At 43.7% G+C, this 15,841-nt stretch overlaps 1 pseudogene; it reads right to left on the bottom strand.

Annotated features, from left to right (window-relative positions):
* Positions 1–8,867: 8,867 nt before the first annotated feature.
* LOC124546070 lies at positions 8,868–8,985 on the bottom strand (annotated as a pseudogene).
* Between the last annotated feature and the right edge of the window lie 6,856 nt (positions 8,986–15,841).

Genomic DNA, 15,841 nt, shown 5'->3' with positions numbered 1-15,841 from the left:
AAGGCTGCCCTAACCGTAAATCGTTCACACTCACTAGTCCATTGCTGTTCGCGCTCATCCACTCTCAATTGCCCGTTCTCACTCACCCATTCGAAACCAACTCATTGTCATTACCACTTTCTGAAAAATTGTCACTGTCTCCTGTCTCAAAGCCACAACTGGTTACGTTCTTTCCTACTACCCTACTAGTACGGTCTCCTCTTACTGTCACTGTCTCCGTTTTGTTTTCTCTTACTGTTACTATCTCATTCATTCCTTCCCACTACTTCTGTGTCTTCTGACTGTCGCTCTCTCTATCTATCTATCTCTCTCTTTCTCGTTGTCATTGTCATAGACTCTGTCTCTGATTATCATTGGCTCTCACACACTTACACTTTCTGCTTCTCTTTTTTCCTCTCCCTCTGGCTCCGTCTCCTTCACTCTTTTCCTAGCGCTGTTCTCTCACTGTCTGCTACGTTCTGCTGCCACTGTGTCCCTCTCTTTCTCTCATACTGTCATTGTCTCCTTCGCTCTTTCTGTCCCACAATATCGCTGTCTACTACCTTCCAGTATCTGTTGCCTCTCCATCTCTTCCCGCTGCCACTGTCTCGTTCTGTCTCAGCATAAAAAAGTGCGAATATGTTCGCATACCGATATTTTTGCGAATTTTTTTAAAGGTGTTGAAGAATTGAGAACGAAGCGCTGGTACATCACTTTTCAGTCAGAGCCTTTTAATAAAGAGGGGCATATTCGCGTTTTTTGTGCTCTGGTACGAACATTTTTCCTCTGGTTCCCTTCCTTTCCCTGCCAAGCAGGGCATGTCACTCATATGAAAAGAACTTGATGGGTTAGTAAATTTAAGATAATTTTCTTAAATGAAATTAAAATAATGCAAAAACAATTTTGCATCTCAGATCGGATTTTACACGCACCAAAATTTTACATGTGCTTCAGTACTTCAACCTGGAGTTCCCAGAACCCATCTGATAATGACGGAGACTCGCTAAATCGTATTTCTTTGTGCTACATCACTTAATAAACTACGTTTTCGCCTCACACCGCTCTCTACGTGGACAAGTAGGGTAACTTCGAATTTCTGTATCTCGGAAGCTGATAAAGATACCTAGAAAATTTTCAAAGTTCCTCGAGACCGGAATCTTAGGAATGTATCGTAAAATTGCAGCCATTTTCTGTGGGTAGCCGTCTCAGAATCCGCATCTGGTTGCTGCATATTTGGTAATTTTGTGGTTTACGGTCGCTGCACGACTTGGGAACCACATGGAGCCCACCATTGATAAATTTATTTAATGTTTACGTGCATATTTTAGGTGTGCGAGTAACGTAATTTTGAAACTCAATATCTGGAAAAGAGATAAATATATCACGAAAACTTTCAAATTTGTTCGAGATCGGGATCTTAGGAATACATCGTAAAAATTTCTGCCATTTTTGTGCATAGCTATCTCGGAATCCTCGGCTGGGGTTTGGTCCGCTGGTGACAGCGAAAAATCGTAAAAAATCCCTTTTCTTGGAAGCTTCCGGAGAACTGTCCATGAACTAATGGTGCCTGCATAATTCTGATCAAGCTGATTGTAGCTCACATCAAATGGAAAAAGATCTAACTCATTTACTCCATTTGCCTAAGTAGGGGGAAGTGTTTAATATTCATACTTTGACCTTTGACCTTGTACTATGGGACAGTGAGTGTATGATGAAACTTCTGTCGTGTATACAAATGGTCCCTGGCCAGAGGAATATCCAGGACACTTGACCCTACCTTTCCCACGTCAGTAGAACCAGACGTATGAGGACCGAAAAATCCCGTTTTTATGCACGGCGTTGTTGAACGTATTGGTAAGCATGTTGTCGCATGCACAAAACTGCAAAGCTTTTCAGGATACTTGCTTTGTTTCACTCTGTTAACATGTTCCCTACATTTCTAGTCATGTGTGTCGTAGTATATATTATTGAAAATATTTTAAACTTATTTCTATTATCTTCGTTTCTTAATCTATCTTCTAGTTTATATGCTTTAACTGATCTGAGGAATTTCATTTCTGGCGTCACTACTGAATTTAAGTCTTTCATGTTTGCCATCCAATCCTCAGGTCCATAAAGGAGTAAGAGAACAGGTAGTTGTTTAATACAATTTCAGTTCCGTTTCTTCGATTGTCACAGAGAAGGGACAGGTGCACGAACAGGAGAGAGAACACCCAACGGCTCTTCTCATTACCAGCGGGAGACAATGCCTCAAACCTATTCGTTAGAGATACAGAGCTAGCCTTTGAGCCAATATCCGCACAAAGTCTTCCTCGCGAAATAACTCCACATCTGGGCACGTCCGATGGCCGCTTGGTTCCAGACAGAATTTTGTAACGTAGGAGAAGAAGTACCGTCGGGAGTATTGTCACGACTCTGATGGGTGTTGAGTCATTCTTGGATAGCTCAGTCTGTAGAAGGCTTGCCCGAAAAAGATAAGTCGCGGTCCGGCAAACACAGTTTTAATCTGCAGGAAGTTTAAAATCAGCAGGCACTGCGCTGCAGAGCAAAAATTCAGTAGGGGCTGTCCTCTTATCATCAGACTAAATGTATTAAGCAAAAACTTTGTGCACCAATGGGCGTACCTCACAAGCATCGCATGCTCATGGATCCTCTTGCCTTAGAAGAAATCTGTGTGTCAAATGGTGGTGCCCATATGTGCAGCGCGTTGACAGAACTTCGCCTCAGCTGAGTGGTGAAGGAAGCTACGCCACAACCAGGCATCTGGCTTCACCATATTAAACTTGTTATCCCCTTCTTTGAGCCTCTTACTGATGACCAGGAACGTCATTGAAAAGATCAGCCCGTCTAGAAGGACACCACAGTGTGAATGATGTTAGCTGCTGCGTCCGACGGATTGAAACACGCCCCGCGGAGTGGTCGCGCTGTTTGAGGCGCCGTGTCACGGATTGCGCGGCCCCTCCCGCCGAAGGTTCGAGTCCTCCCTCGGGCATGGGTGCGTGTGTGTTGCTCTTAGCATAAGTTAGTTGAAGTTAGTTTAAGTAGTGTGTAAGTCTAGGGACCGATGACCTCAGCAGTTTGGTCCCTTAGGAATTCGCACACATTTGAACATTTTGAAACACCTTCACTGACGCAAGGAATTTCGAATTTTTAATTTTTTGGGTGGAGAATGCTCGGCGTGCCTGGTCTCGCGTATAAAGACAGTCCCAAAATTTTATCGTCTGAGTGTGGTAATAAAATAAATCACTTTTTGGAAGGTGTGCAAAGTATGTAATAAAAATAGGCTACTTGCAGTAACTCAGTCCATCTCGGTAGAAACACAGCTTTCTCCGTCCGTGACAACCCAAAATCAGTGCGAGAACTGGTATTCAGCCTTTCAGATGAGAAGCATGAGGGGAAGCATCTGTTGTGATTTACAGAGATGTTTCCGTGGCCTAGAATAGCTTCTCCAGCGTCCGGGAGGAGTTTTACAACGGCAGAAGTGGGCTGGCCGGCGAGGGAGCAGAACAGGGCTGTGAAAGCTGTCCTCGCAAAAGGCTGGGTGCACGTGCACGCACACACTTACTCACGCATGAAGGAGGTGGGTACCTGTCATCTGGTGAGAGAAAGAGATCACTGAGCACTTCGTGATCATGCTTTGTATCAGTGCATGGGCACAGAGGTTCTCGTAGTAACTCTCTCTCTCTCTCTCTCTCTCTCTGTCTCTCTGTCTCTCTCTCTCTCTCTCTCTTTCTTTCCTACGATTTATACCGTAGCATGGGATCTACATCTATATACATGCACCGCAAACCACCGTATGGTGTGTAGTGATGCTCCGATACCGTCAAAATATCGATTTCAACTCAAACGAGTAGTAAGGCTTACTCATATCATCTTGCTATACTACTAGTATGAGTAGTCCAAGGGTATTGATATATACACACATCGACACTTTTTTAATTTATTATGCAAATAAATGAATGCTGACTATACATAATATTTTACTTGTCGCTATATTTATGTATTCTAATAAAACACGTTACCTACTTTTATTTCTTTATTAATGGTAATCCGTAAACAAAAAAGTAGCTTTTTGGAAGGTTTTCCAGAAAGAACTACTGCCTTAAATACTTAGGAAACGATTTATTTCTATTCTGAGTCGTAGTTGCATCAGCTTTTCAAAATACTCACTAGGCACAGATTTACCAACGGCAATAAAGTATTGTTGAGCACGTTTGCGCAAAAGGAAAAATACTTTAATGTCTTCCCATTCTGCAAATGAGTAGCTTTTGAAATATATTACAGGGTTTGACAATGGTGTGTTTCCTCGTTCTTTACGCGGTCGTGCGCTAGGTGTTTATATTTGCGAAACTAGAATTCCTGTGTTGCACTAGACGAAGCATCATTTCATCTTGCTCAGATTAACTTGGGCTGCTTTGTTGCTAGTAAACCATACTTCTCAGTTGTTTTATGGATCGTTCACATGTTGCTGGTTCTTGAAAGCCCAGGTTTTCAACCTTGGATCCAATAAACGAGGTGAAAAAGGTCATGGCATAGTCATGTGCACACATACCGATGGTGTTAGTATCGCGTACACAAGGTATAAGAGGACAGTGCACTGGAGGAACTGTCATTTGTATTCAGATGATTCATGTGAAAAGGTTTCCGACGTGATTATGGCCGAAAGATGCGACTTAACAGACTCTGAACGCGGAACGGTAGTTGGAGTTAGACGCTTGGAACATTCCATTATGGAAATCGTTAGGGAATTCCATATTCCATAAACCAAAGTATCAAGAGTGTGCTGAGAACACCAAATTTCAGGAATTATCTCTCACCACGAACAACGTAGTGGCAGACGGCCTTCCCCTAACGACCGACAGCAGAGATGGTTACGTAAAGTTGTCAGTGCTAACAGACAAGAAACGCCTTTGAAGTAAACCGCAGAAATCAATGTGGGACGTACGCCGAACGTATTCGTTAGGACAGTGCGGCGGAATTTGGCCTTTATTGACTATGGCAGCAGCGAGTGCCTTGCTAACAGCGCGACATCGCCTGCAGGGCCTCTCTTGGGCTCGTGACCGTATCGGTTGGACCCTAGACGACAACCGTTGCATGGTTAGATGAGCCTCGATTTCAAGTGGTAAGAGCTGACGCTACGAAGGCATGGACCCATGCTGTTAACAAGGCACTGTTCAAGCTAGTGGTAGCTTCATGATGGTGTGGGCTGTGTTTATATGCAATGGACTGGGTCCTCTGGTCCAACTGGACCGATAACGGACTGTAAATTGTTGTGTTCGGCTACTTGGAGATCGTCTACAGCCATTCATGGATTTGATGTTTCCAAACAACGATACCGTTTCCACGGATGACAATGCGCTATGTCAACAGGCCACAACTGTTTGCGACTGGATTGAGAAACATTCTGGACAGTTCGAGCGAATGATTTTGCCACCCAGATCGCCCAACATGAATCCCATTGAATTTTATAGGACGTAATCGAGAAGTCAGTTCTTGCAAAAAGTCCTAAACCGGCAACACTTCCACAATTATGAACTGCTAAAGAGACACAGTGGCTCAGTATTTCTGCAGCGGATTTGCAACAACTTGTTGAGTTCACGGTACGTCTAGTTGCTGCACTACGCCGGGCAAAACGAGGTCCGACACGATATTTGACGGTATCCGATGATTTTTGTCGCCTCACTGTATTGCAACAATGGCTGCTTGGCCAATTAACTCAATTAATCCGTACTTTTCTTGAGGTCTCTCAGTGAAACTCCTTTGCATTCTTTGATAATTGGTAAGAATGATACTAAACTATTAAGTTCTCTTCCAAAAAAATTAATCATTGTTGTAATTTGTATATTGTAACATATTTTTGTCTTGCGAGGTATCCAAAAGGATAAGAAACCTGTAGGATAGTACAGTGTTTTCATCCATATAGGCCGGCCGAAGTGGCCGTGCGGTTCGAGGTGCTACAGTCTGGAACCGAGCGACCGCTACGGTCGCAGGTTCGAACCGTGCCTCGGGCATGGATGTGTGTGATGTCCTTAGGTTAGTTAGCTTTAATTAGTTCTAAGTTCTAGGCGACTGATGACCTCAGAAGTTAAGTTGCATAGTGCTCAGAGCCATTTGAACCATTTTCATCCATAGAGCAGACGCAAGCAGCCACTCACCCAATACTCGGATACGTGTGTGAAACTGATTCGATACAAGTATTTTTCTTTCAATGCCGAGTAAGCACCGAAAGAATTATGCGAGTCTAAAAGTACCTTGTTCTGTGTGTTACCTGTCTGTGTGTCGTGTTTTCTGAGGCAGACTGGAGACCAGTCCTGTATTAGCATAAGCGATCATGGAAAACAACCTAAAAGCCTCAATTAGGATTGCCAGAGGTGTACCACACCAAGGGTCGTTAACCTGTTGGATGGATTCGATCCGGGTCTACCTTACTTGCCAGTTGGTAAGCTAAAGCACAACGCATTAACCTGTACGGGCAGGTCGGAGTTAAATACGACTAATTTACTAACGGAGGCAGTGTGCGGTTTGCAGGGGGGGGGGGGGGGATTGGGGGGGATTTCCCCGCCTCTGCATCAGACCATCCCCTCCTCTGGTGCTAGTTTATGCGTCCCAACCTGGGATCTGCTGAACGGAATGAACAGTCTAATGAGTACACAGTATGGTTTGAGAGTAAATCGGAGAAAGACGAAGGTAATGAGAAGTAGTAGAAATGAGAACAGTGAGAAACTTAACACCAGGACTGATGATCACGAAGCCAATGAAGTTAAGGAATTCTGCTACCTAGGCAGTAAAATAACCAATGACGGACGGAGCAAGGACGACATCAAAAGCAGACTCGCTATGGCAAAAAAGGCATTTCTGGCCAAGAGAAGTCTACTAATATCAAATACCGGCCTTAATTTGAGGAAGAAATTTCTGAGGATGTACGTCTGGAGTACAGCATTGTATGGTAGTGAAACATGGACTGTGGGAAAACCGGAACAGAAGAGAATCGAAGCATTTGAGATGTGGTGCTATAGACGAATGTTGAAAATTAGGTGGACTGATAAGGTAAGGAATGAGGAAAGGAATATGTGGAAAACACTGATAAGGAGAAGGGACAGGATGATAGGACATCTACTAAGACATGAGGGAATGACTTCCATGGTACTAGAGGGAGCTGTAGAGGGTAAAAACTGTAGAGGAAGACAGAGATTGGAATACATCTTGCAAGTGCTACTCTGAGATGAAGAGGTTAGCACAGGAAAGGAATTCGTGGCGAACCGCATCAAACCAGTCAGTAGACTGATGACCAAAAAAAAAAAAATGTGTCAGTTTTCTATCGTCAGAATAAGTACAGCTTTTCACAAATGTGCCTCTACTTTTTGAATTCCCCTCGTATACCTGTATGTAGAGGATTTTGTAAATAAGCTTTACCAATCATGTACTTTTAAAGATATAGCAAGGGATGGCTTTTCTGATAGTGCATACGCGTGCATAGTGAGTTTCAGCATTAACATCTATTTATAAATAGATGTTTAACCATGCGTAACGCCACGGTCCAAGCTACTAACATATATAATTCTAATAACCCCCGAAGACAACCCCCCCCCCCCCCTCAACTGGTAAAAGCACAAATCGCACCCTGAACAGAGGTGATAAAACCGCAACAGTTACCGGTATATTTCAGTTCAGCTAGCAAAGTTTTTTTTAGGATTATATAAAACGCGAACCTTCACCTTTTTTTTCTGAAGGGTTTCCAACTCTGCAGTCGACTGTGACGTGGAAGAAATAACCAAAAGTTATAGTCTAAGGTTTAGAAGACATCGAGAATGTAAGCGACGAAGCACAAGATGTTTTTGGACAAGCATGTGGCAGGATATTAGCTTGAAGAGATTCATGAAAGCTGTTGAACGCCCAAATTTGGATAGTCGTTCTGTAATTTCTGCTCTACCTCTGCCAAACGCGAGATAAGTGTCTTGAATGACGCGCCGCTGTGCCTGGTGCGAGCCACGAAATTATAGATATTTTCCGAGTATATGTACTCTAAAATCAAAGACATTTCAAGTCAATCGGAATTGGTATTCAGAGATGGTCTGCTGCTGCTTTTCTCCTACCAGTCGAATGTGTAGCTAAGTGCGTAGGCTGGGTGAGTGTAACGAGTGCATATGCAATGTGTTTGTTTTGTTACGAATGATCGTGTACCGAGAAGAAGTAAAATAATGAAACGGAGAACCAGCACACATTTTACTTATTTATCATGTTCCATGGGACGATGAAAGCCAAAACTACACGACTTAGTCCATAGTTTACAAAATGCTGGTTATAAAATTTATAATGTAAACAAACAATTAAGAAAAAACACGGGAAAATTCGAGAGGGTATACGAATAAATAATACACTACAGATAACAGAACTCAACTACTGACAGGACAAGCTCCTGTACAAAATAGGATTGTGCCACATTGAAATCTTCGAACTTAAATTTGAAGTCTTGGGGTTTATCACTCAGTTTTCGCAGTTATGCTCAAATCATATCAAAAATGAGACCTGTTGAATAGTGCACCTTTCTGTACAACAATCATTCAAGTGCAAATCGTTTTTCCGCCTAGTGTTCATTGAATGAGTGTTGCAATTTCTTCCGAAAGAGTCATTATTGTCAACAACAAATCTCATGGTGGAGTCCACACTAAACTAAATTAAACTCCGCCCGAACAGGCCATGACGGCCCAAATGTACCGACCGGCCGCCGTGTCATCCTCAGCCCACACGCGTCACTGGATGTGGATATGGAGGGGCATGTTGTCAGCAAACCACTCTCCACGCCGTATGTCAGTTTCCGAGACCGGAGCCGCTACTTCTCAAACAAGTAGCTCCTCAGTTTGCCTCACAAGGGCTGAGTGCACTTCTCTTGCCAACAGCGCTCGGCAGACCGGATGGTCACCCATCCAAGTGCTAGCCCAGCCCGACAGCGCTTAACTTCGGTTATCTGACGGGAACCGGTGTTACCACTGTGGCAAGGCCGTTGGAATGGAGGCTACACTATCTGTTCAAAAAGTATAAGGACACCCAGAAAATGGCTCTGAGCACTATGCGACTTACCTTCTGACGTCATCAGTCGCCTATAACTTAGAACTAATTAAACCAAACTAACCTAAGGACATCACACACATCCATGCCCGAGGCAGGATTCGAACCTGCAACCGTAGCGGTCGCTCGGTTCCAGACTGTAGCGCCCAGAACCGCACGGCCACTCCGGCCGGCTCACCCACACGTAGCGCGGAATTGACCACCAAATCACTAGAGGCGGGCCCGCCAGTATAAAAGGAAGAGAGCAGAAAAGCAGGGTGCAGAATGAGTCGGCCCGGAGAGCTCATTGGCTTCGATCGTCGGCTTGTTGCTGGATATCATTTGAGTAACTAATTTATCACGGAGATTCAATGCTCATAAGGTACTCAAATCGACTGCTGGTTACGTGATTGTGAAGTGGAAATGCTAAGGAACGGCCACGGGTAGACGAAGAACAAGTGGACTTCAGCTACTGACGGACTGGGGCCATCGAGTATTGCGTTGGTTGTAAGAAAATCATAAATCAGCAGTCCAGTGTGTACCAAAGTGCTCCAGGCAGTCCAGTTAATACAATGGCTATGTGTAAGAAGTTAAAACTAAAGGGGTATGATGCTCGAGCACCTCTTCATAAGCCACACGTTGCTCTAATCAGAGCTAAGCGACGCTTGAAATGTTGTAAAGTGGGACGCCACTAGGCAATGGTTGAGTGTAAATGAGTGCTTTGGATTGATTAGTGCCGACAGTTGGTTGGTTGATTGGGGTTGAAGGGACCAAACAGCAAGGTCATCAGTCCCTTGTTTCAAAGGTGGTCCATTCGGACGGATTTACATCTCAGAAGAATCATAACGATAAAAGGGAAAAGCTATAAAACGTAAAAGTGCAGTCGTGTTGTCAATGGTGAAAACAAAGGGGGGAGTCAACAAGTGGGCAACCCCAAGGCTATGCTAGATGCAGAAAATATCCCACCTCGATGCAGTACAGGCAAGATAACCTGCTATTCAAAAACATTCAACCACTAGAATGTAAAGCGGTATTGCAAAAGGAGACTAACCAAATCTAAAAAGCGATAAAAACAGAGTAAAAGGGAGAGGAAAGAGGATCTTGGCCAAAGAGGGAAGTCAGGACTCTCAAAACACAGCTTACAGTGGGAGAAACCCCAACCTTCACCGCCCTGCCCCAACTCCAGAGGGAGATTAAAGACCTTAGAACTGAAAATAAAAACCAATTTCACGGAGGAAACTGAGAAAAGGTTCAACCACCCAGGAATCATCTACCAATATTAAAAGTAAAGTGCGAGGATGTCTATACTTAGTACGCAGAGCCAAAAGAAGGGGGCATTCCACCAAAATGTGGGCTACTAACTGGAAGGCTCCACAACCACAAAGTGGGGGTGGCTCATTACGCAAAAGAAGACCATGGGTCAGCCTGATATAGCCGATGTGGAGACGACACAGGGTTGTCGAGTCCACGGGACAGGTGTCATCTAAATAGCACGAAGCTTATTAGACAGGGAGGTAGCCTCCCACGAGTTGGCCCATGATTGTGCGAAGTGGGATTTGAGATGAAGCCGTAAATCCGCCGCAGGAGGGGTTACAGAGAACAGGAGGGGGGGGGGGGGGGGATGACTGCTCCCCCAGCCAAAAGATCAGCAAGCTCATTACCTGGGATACCCCCATGGCCAGGGACCCAAGGAAGTCAACGGAACAAGCAGCATGGTGAATATCAGCGAGATGGTCATGTATGCCCAAGACCAAGGGATGGCGGGAAAAACACCGATCAATAGCCTGAAGGCCACTCATTGAGTCCATACATAACAAAACGCGGTTGAGTTGGGACTGTTTAATAAAGGTAAGGAAGGGCCTGGGAAATCCCAAGAGGTGTGGGCAAGGAAGCGAAGGACATTGGGTTAGTGCCGACAGTGAAGAGGCATGGAGAATGTGGTGTTATAGAACTGAGATGTCTAGTGTAGTTAGTCTGAGGTTTCCTAATTGCGCTTAATACAACGCTAAATACAGGACAAGAACATGTTTTAAAGAACTGTGGACTGCTTATAGAAAAGGAACATTTCGGAGACAATGGTTGTTTGTATCAGCGTGACAATACACCGTGTCAGTAAGCGGCATTTGTGAGACAATGATTTGTGGACAAGAACATTCCTGGAAACGACTGGCCTGCCCACAGTCATTACCTGAACCCAACGGAACGCCTTTGTCATAAGTGTGAAAGTCGGCTTCGCTCCATATCTCAGCGTCCAACATCACTACATTGAAACTTCCTGGCAGATTAAAACAGTGTGCCGGACCGAGACTCGAACTCGGCACCTTTGCCTTTCGCGGGCAAGTGCTCTACCAACTGAGCTACCCAAGCACGACTCACGCCCCGTCCTCACAGCTTTACTTCTGCCAGTACCTCGTCTCCTACCTTCCAAACTTCTTCGCAGAAGAGCTTCTGGTAAGTTTGGAAGGTAGAAGACGAGGTACTGGCAGAAGTAAAGCTGTGTGGACGGGGCGTAAGTCCTGCTTGGGTGGCTCAGTTGGTAGAGCACTTGTCCGCGAAAGGCAATGGTCCCGAGTTCGAGTCTCGGTCTGGCACACAGTTTTAATCTGCCAGGAAGTTTCATATCAGCGCACACTCCGCTGCAGAGTGAAAATCTCATTCTGGATCACTACATTATCTGATTTACACTGCCGAGGAAGATCGGGCTGCCATTCCTCTTCAGATATTCAGGTACCTCACTGAAAGTGTCTGCAACAGAGCTGAATCTGTCATAAAGAAGAAGGATGAACACATCTCATATTAGTGCCCACTAGTAGGTACCCGGATACGTTTTACCAGATAGAGTACTTTTATCTACTTTCATACACAATTTGTCATTGTTCTTCCAACATCTGCCATACCTATCAACAAGTTTACGAATTTTGTAGTCAAAGAAATCTCCCTGACCGCCCTTTTATGGACTAAAAATATTGTTATTAAGTGACCAGAGTTGCCCTAAAGCATAAAATTTTGTACCATGGGAGGAAACTGAGTGGAAGTAAACGAAACTTCACTGCTGTACTGAGCACAAGCGCCGCAAGCACACACTTAAAACAGCCGAGCAAATCTGCCATTGCACAATATAGCGTTGGCATCTGTCATCCTATGGAACGCAACAATACAGTGATTCTGGCATGCACTTCCAGCTATTGGCATAGTGTTAGTAAGGAAGCAGTTGAAGTTAAATCAGCACGTGAGCTCATAAACAGAGGTGGAGGTTTTAGCTTAGAGATTATTATTATGATGAAGATAGCTGAATTCAGTCTCTGTACAAGGTCTTGCGCGTAATACTTCGAAGGACGATTTTCATCTACACTCAGTCCTAACAAGGGAAACTCCTCGTCGTACCCCCGTCAGATTTAATGGTAAGACGGCGCAGTGGAGAGCCGATCAAAAACTGAACACAGATTAAGCATGAAAACAGGAAGAAGGTGCACAGAACTGTGAAAAAAGAAAGCAAAATAGAAATAGGTCCAAGCTCAACAAGTGCAATATCGACAGAACTTGAAAAGCTGTGGCGTCATGTTGAAGTATCACACTGTTAGGCTGCTTGCACATTACACGATTTCGCCCGTACGGGCAAAAACCGTTCTTAGTCGACTGTTGAAGAGCATGAGACCTTTCACATTGTACGGCTACAACACGAGCACGGTTTTTAGTCGTGTTGCAGCCGTCCAGTGGCACTGCCACCACACGGCACCGTGCCGTACTCTCGGCTCAGTGGCCCACGTGACCAAGTGCACGCTTTCACACTACACGATTCCTTTCGTACGGGAGCTGTCCCCACGAACGCCTCAGCCATTTGCAGTCATCCAACCGCAACCACTTTTAAACATTCAACAACCTCCATTTCCGCCTCAACAATATGCAGGGCTTAGTTTTTCCAGTCAGATTACAATTAGCGTAGAAGAACATTCCTTGTATCACCATAGGCCTATATGTTGACTGCAAAATCATTCAAAGGAAGCACACCATTCTACGCCTCATCAAAAAAGTACACAATCCAAATCAGAAACACAGACAACATCACATGACCTGCACGATATTGTTCACAGTGAGTCTCCACAAAGTTTCAGGTCCGTCTATTTCTCCTTCAGGTAATTCCATATTCCGATTTCTTCAATTGATATCATCAATTTGTTTTTGGAACGTCACAAACCTACAATCTTTGTATTTTCCGAATTTTATAATTGTTCATAACTGTATTTTTATTGATAACATAATCTCAAATCCAGCCTAATAAGTAAAATCGATAATTTTACATGTGTTTTACTGTTTTGCCTGCAACTACAATATCGCCGTACTGCATAACCATCTTTCCTGTTTGTATGGTACTTTGGTAAACATAAATATAATAATAGAATTTTATATATAGAATTTGAAAAAATACAGCGATAAGATTTTATGCATGTATTATTTAGTTTCAATGGCATATTTGTTCAAACACCAGTAATAACAAAGCTGTATTTAAAAACTTACCTTAAAGTCACTGCCAGAATTTCAATAGGCTGCATACAGTTTCTGAACTGCGTGTTTTGGTTCTGCAGAACATTCTTCAGTTTCCCGTGCAATTCATCGAAGGAGCCAACTGACATACGAAAGACGTTAAAAACTTTCGGTCGTCGTTTCTCAGGTCTACAAATAATGTGTAGAAAACCCCGACTTCCTCACGTCTCAGATTAATTGGATGAGCCCAGTGACGGCGATTGCGCCTTCGTCTTCTCCGACGTCAATACAGTAACCATAACGCAGTGACCTGTTCACGATCCATAATAAGAACTGTACCAGGTCACACTTTGAAGGGAACTGATATTCTTGATTAACGTTTAAAACTCGTTCAGTGTGAAAATCAACCGACTACGATTTAAACCCGTACGGTTTTTTCCCGTACGGCCGAAATCGTGTAACGCGCAAGCAGCCTTTGACTGTAAAGTGGACGAGTCGTGTTCAAAACTTCCTCATGCCATTCATTTTTATTTTATTTTGTTTCACATTATCAACTGTCCATCTGCTCATTGAAATGTTTGTTCTTTTTCTGTAGTCTTGCCAGTTGTCATACTTCGCATTGTTTGTAGAGTAAGAGTCATGTGGTAATAATACGTCACCGTCCAAGTAAATGTGACGAATAGTGAGAGCAGGCGAGATACCACACAACCGTCTCACAGAAATGAAAACAACAAATAAACTGGTATGAACTATGTTACAACAAAGGAATTCAAAATTCAAAATTTCCAAAACGGAACGCAATTTCAAAAACGTTGAAAACATATGTACTTACAACGCACAGAGAAACAATGTGACTGTGAAACTGTTGCGTTCATTTGTTGCAGCCTGTATGACAAACTATTACATTTTCATCATTTCCTTGGGAGTTATCACATTCACATTCATACGAACACCTAAATCTGGCAAGGAGACATATCTCACTCACTTACCAGGCGTATAAACTGGGTGTAGCGATAACAGATTACTATCATATGATACACGTACTGTCAGTAACGTATGACACGCCAGACGTGTTTTCCAGTGGACGATACGGTTGATTTGTCGCCATGTCATCAAACGTTTGCGGTTCACATTCGAAAGGGTAGTTACGCAGAATCAACTGTCATCATAGATACCCTGCCTTACGCCTCGCTGCTGCAAACGGAAGTTACACCACGACACAGATACAAATTCGAATACAGCGAACAGCCACGGCTCGTGGCGCTTGACAGCCCAAGCCCGTAACCACTTAACCACGCTGCCTTTGCTCTTGACTGGCTGCTCTGTATCGCTCTTCTTGTCCTTGGACCATTCACTGTATTTTGCTTTCTTTTCTTAGTTCATTATATCTTCTGTGACTGTAATTAACGAAGTTACTAAATGTGACAATGTTCTGATTGTCAGCAGATGAATATAAGACGCGCGAACGGCCCAGTACAGAATTTTGAGTTGCACTGTGAGGCGTAACATCAAGTAACGAAATAAACAACATTCAGAGCACTAAATATGACTACGCGTGAATCACTTTTTGACCATTGGAGAACCATAGTGATCTCTAGCCCTTCATCACTTACGAAATTTACAGCATGAATCAACTGCAGCGGAGCAACGAAAAGAAGTTAAGTTCACGCCAACGTCTTTTTTCCGTACATCTTCAAAAACTTTTATTTCCGCTCCCTGCTTCAGGATTAATATTTCTAAAGACTTTTAATTTTATTTATTTTTTCAACAATTATTTTCCCCAGCAAGGCGGTTACGCTGCAACTTGTCTTACTATCCTTTCACAGCTTTGACCCCAGTGAGAGTTCTGAGAGTTCATTTAGTTTATGAATATGAAAAGGTATCAGCAAGGGTCAGATTTTTATAACGTAAAAAACTGGAAAATTATCACTAAAATGACGAAAAACTTATGCAAACTATGTAATGTGAGCTATAAAATTAACTGTAGGAATGAAAAGCGTTACGCCGGCCGCTGTGGCCGAGCGGTTCTAGACGCTTCAAGTCGGGAACCGCGCTGCTGCTACGGTCGCAGGTTCGAATCCTGCCTCGGGCATGGATGTGTGTGATGTCCTTAGGTTAGTTAGGTTTAAGTGATCTAAGTCTAGGGGGCTGATGACCTCAGACGTTAAGTCCCATAGTGCTTAGAGCCATTTGAACCATTTTTGAAAAACGTTGTAGGAATCTGAGTTTCTCCCGGCGTATACGGCAATGTAACTGAGTGACGTCTTCGACAACCGCTGGTATTTCGACACCCTGTCATTTTAAGGTAAAACTGCAGAAAGGAAGCGCTCTGCAA

Source organism: Schistocerca americana, chromosome 8 (genome assembly GCF_021461395.2).
Source record: "Schistocerca americana isolate TAMUIC-IGC-003095 chromosome 8, iqSchAmer2.1, whole genome shotgun sequence".
NCBI classification, from domain to species: domain Eukaryota; kingdom Metazoa; phylum Arthropoda; class Insecta; order Orthoptera; family Acrididae; genus Schistocerca; species Schistocerca americana.
The sequence above is the reverse complement of the archived record's forward strand: the minus strand, read 5'-3'. Positions and strand labels throughout refer to the sequence as shown.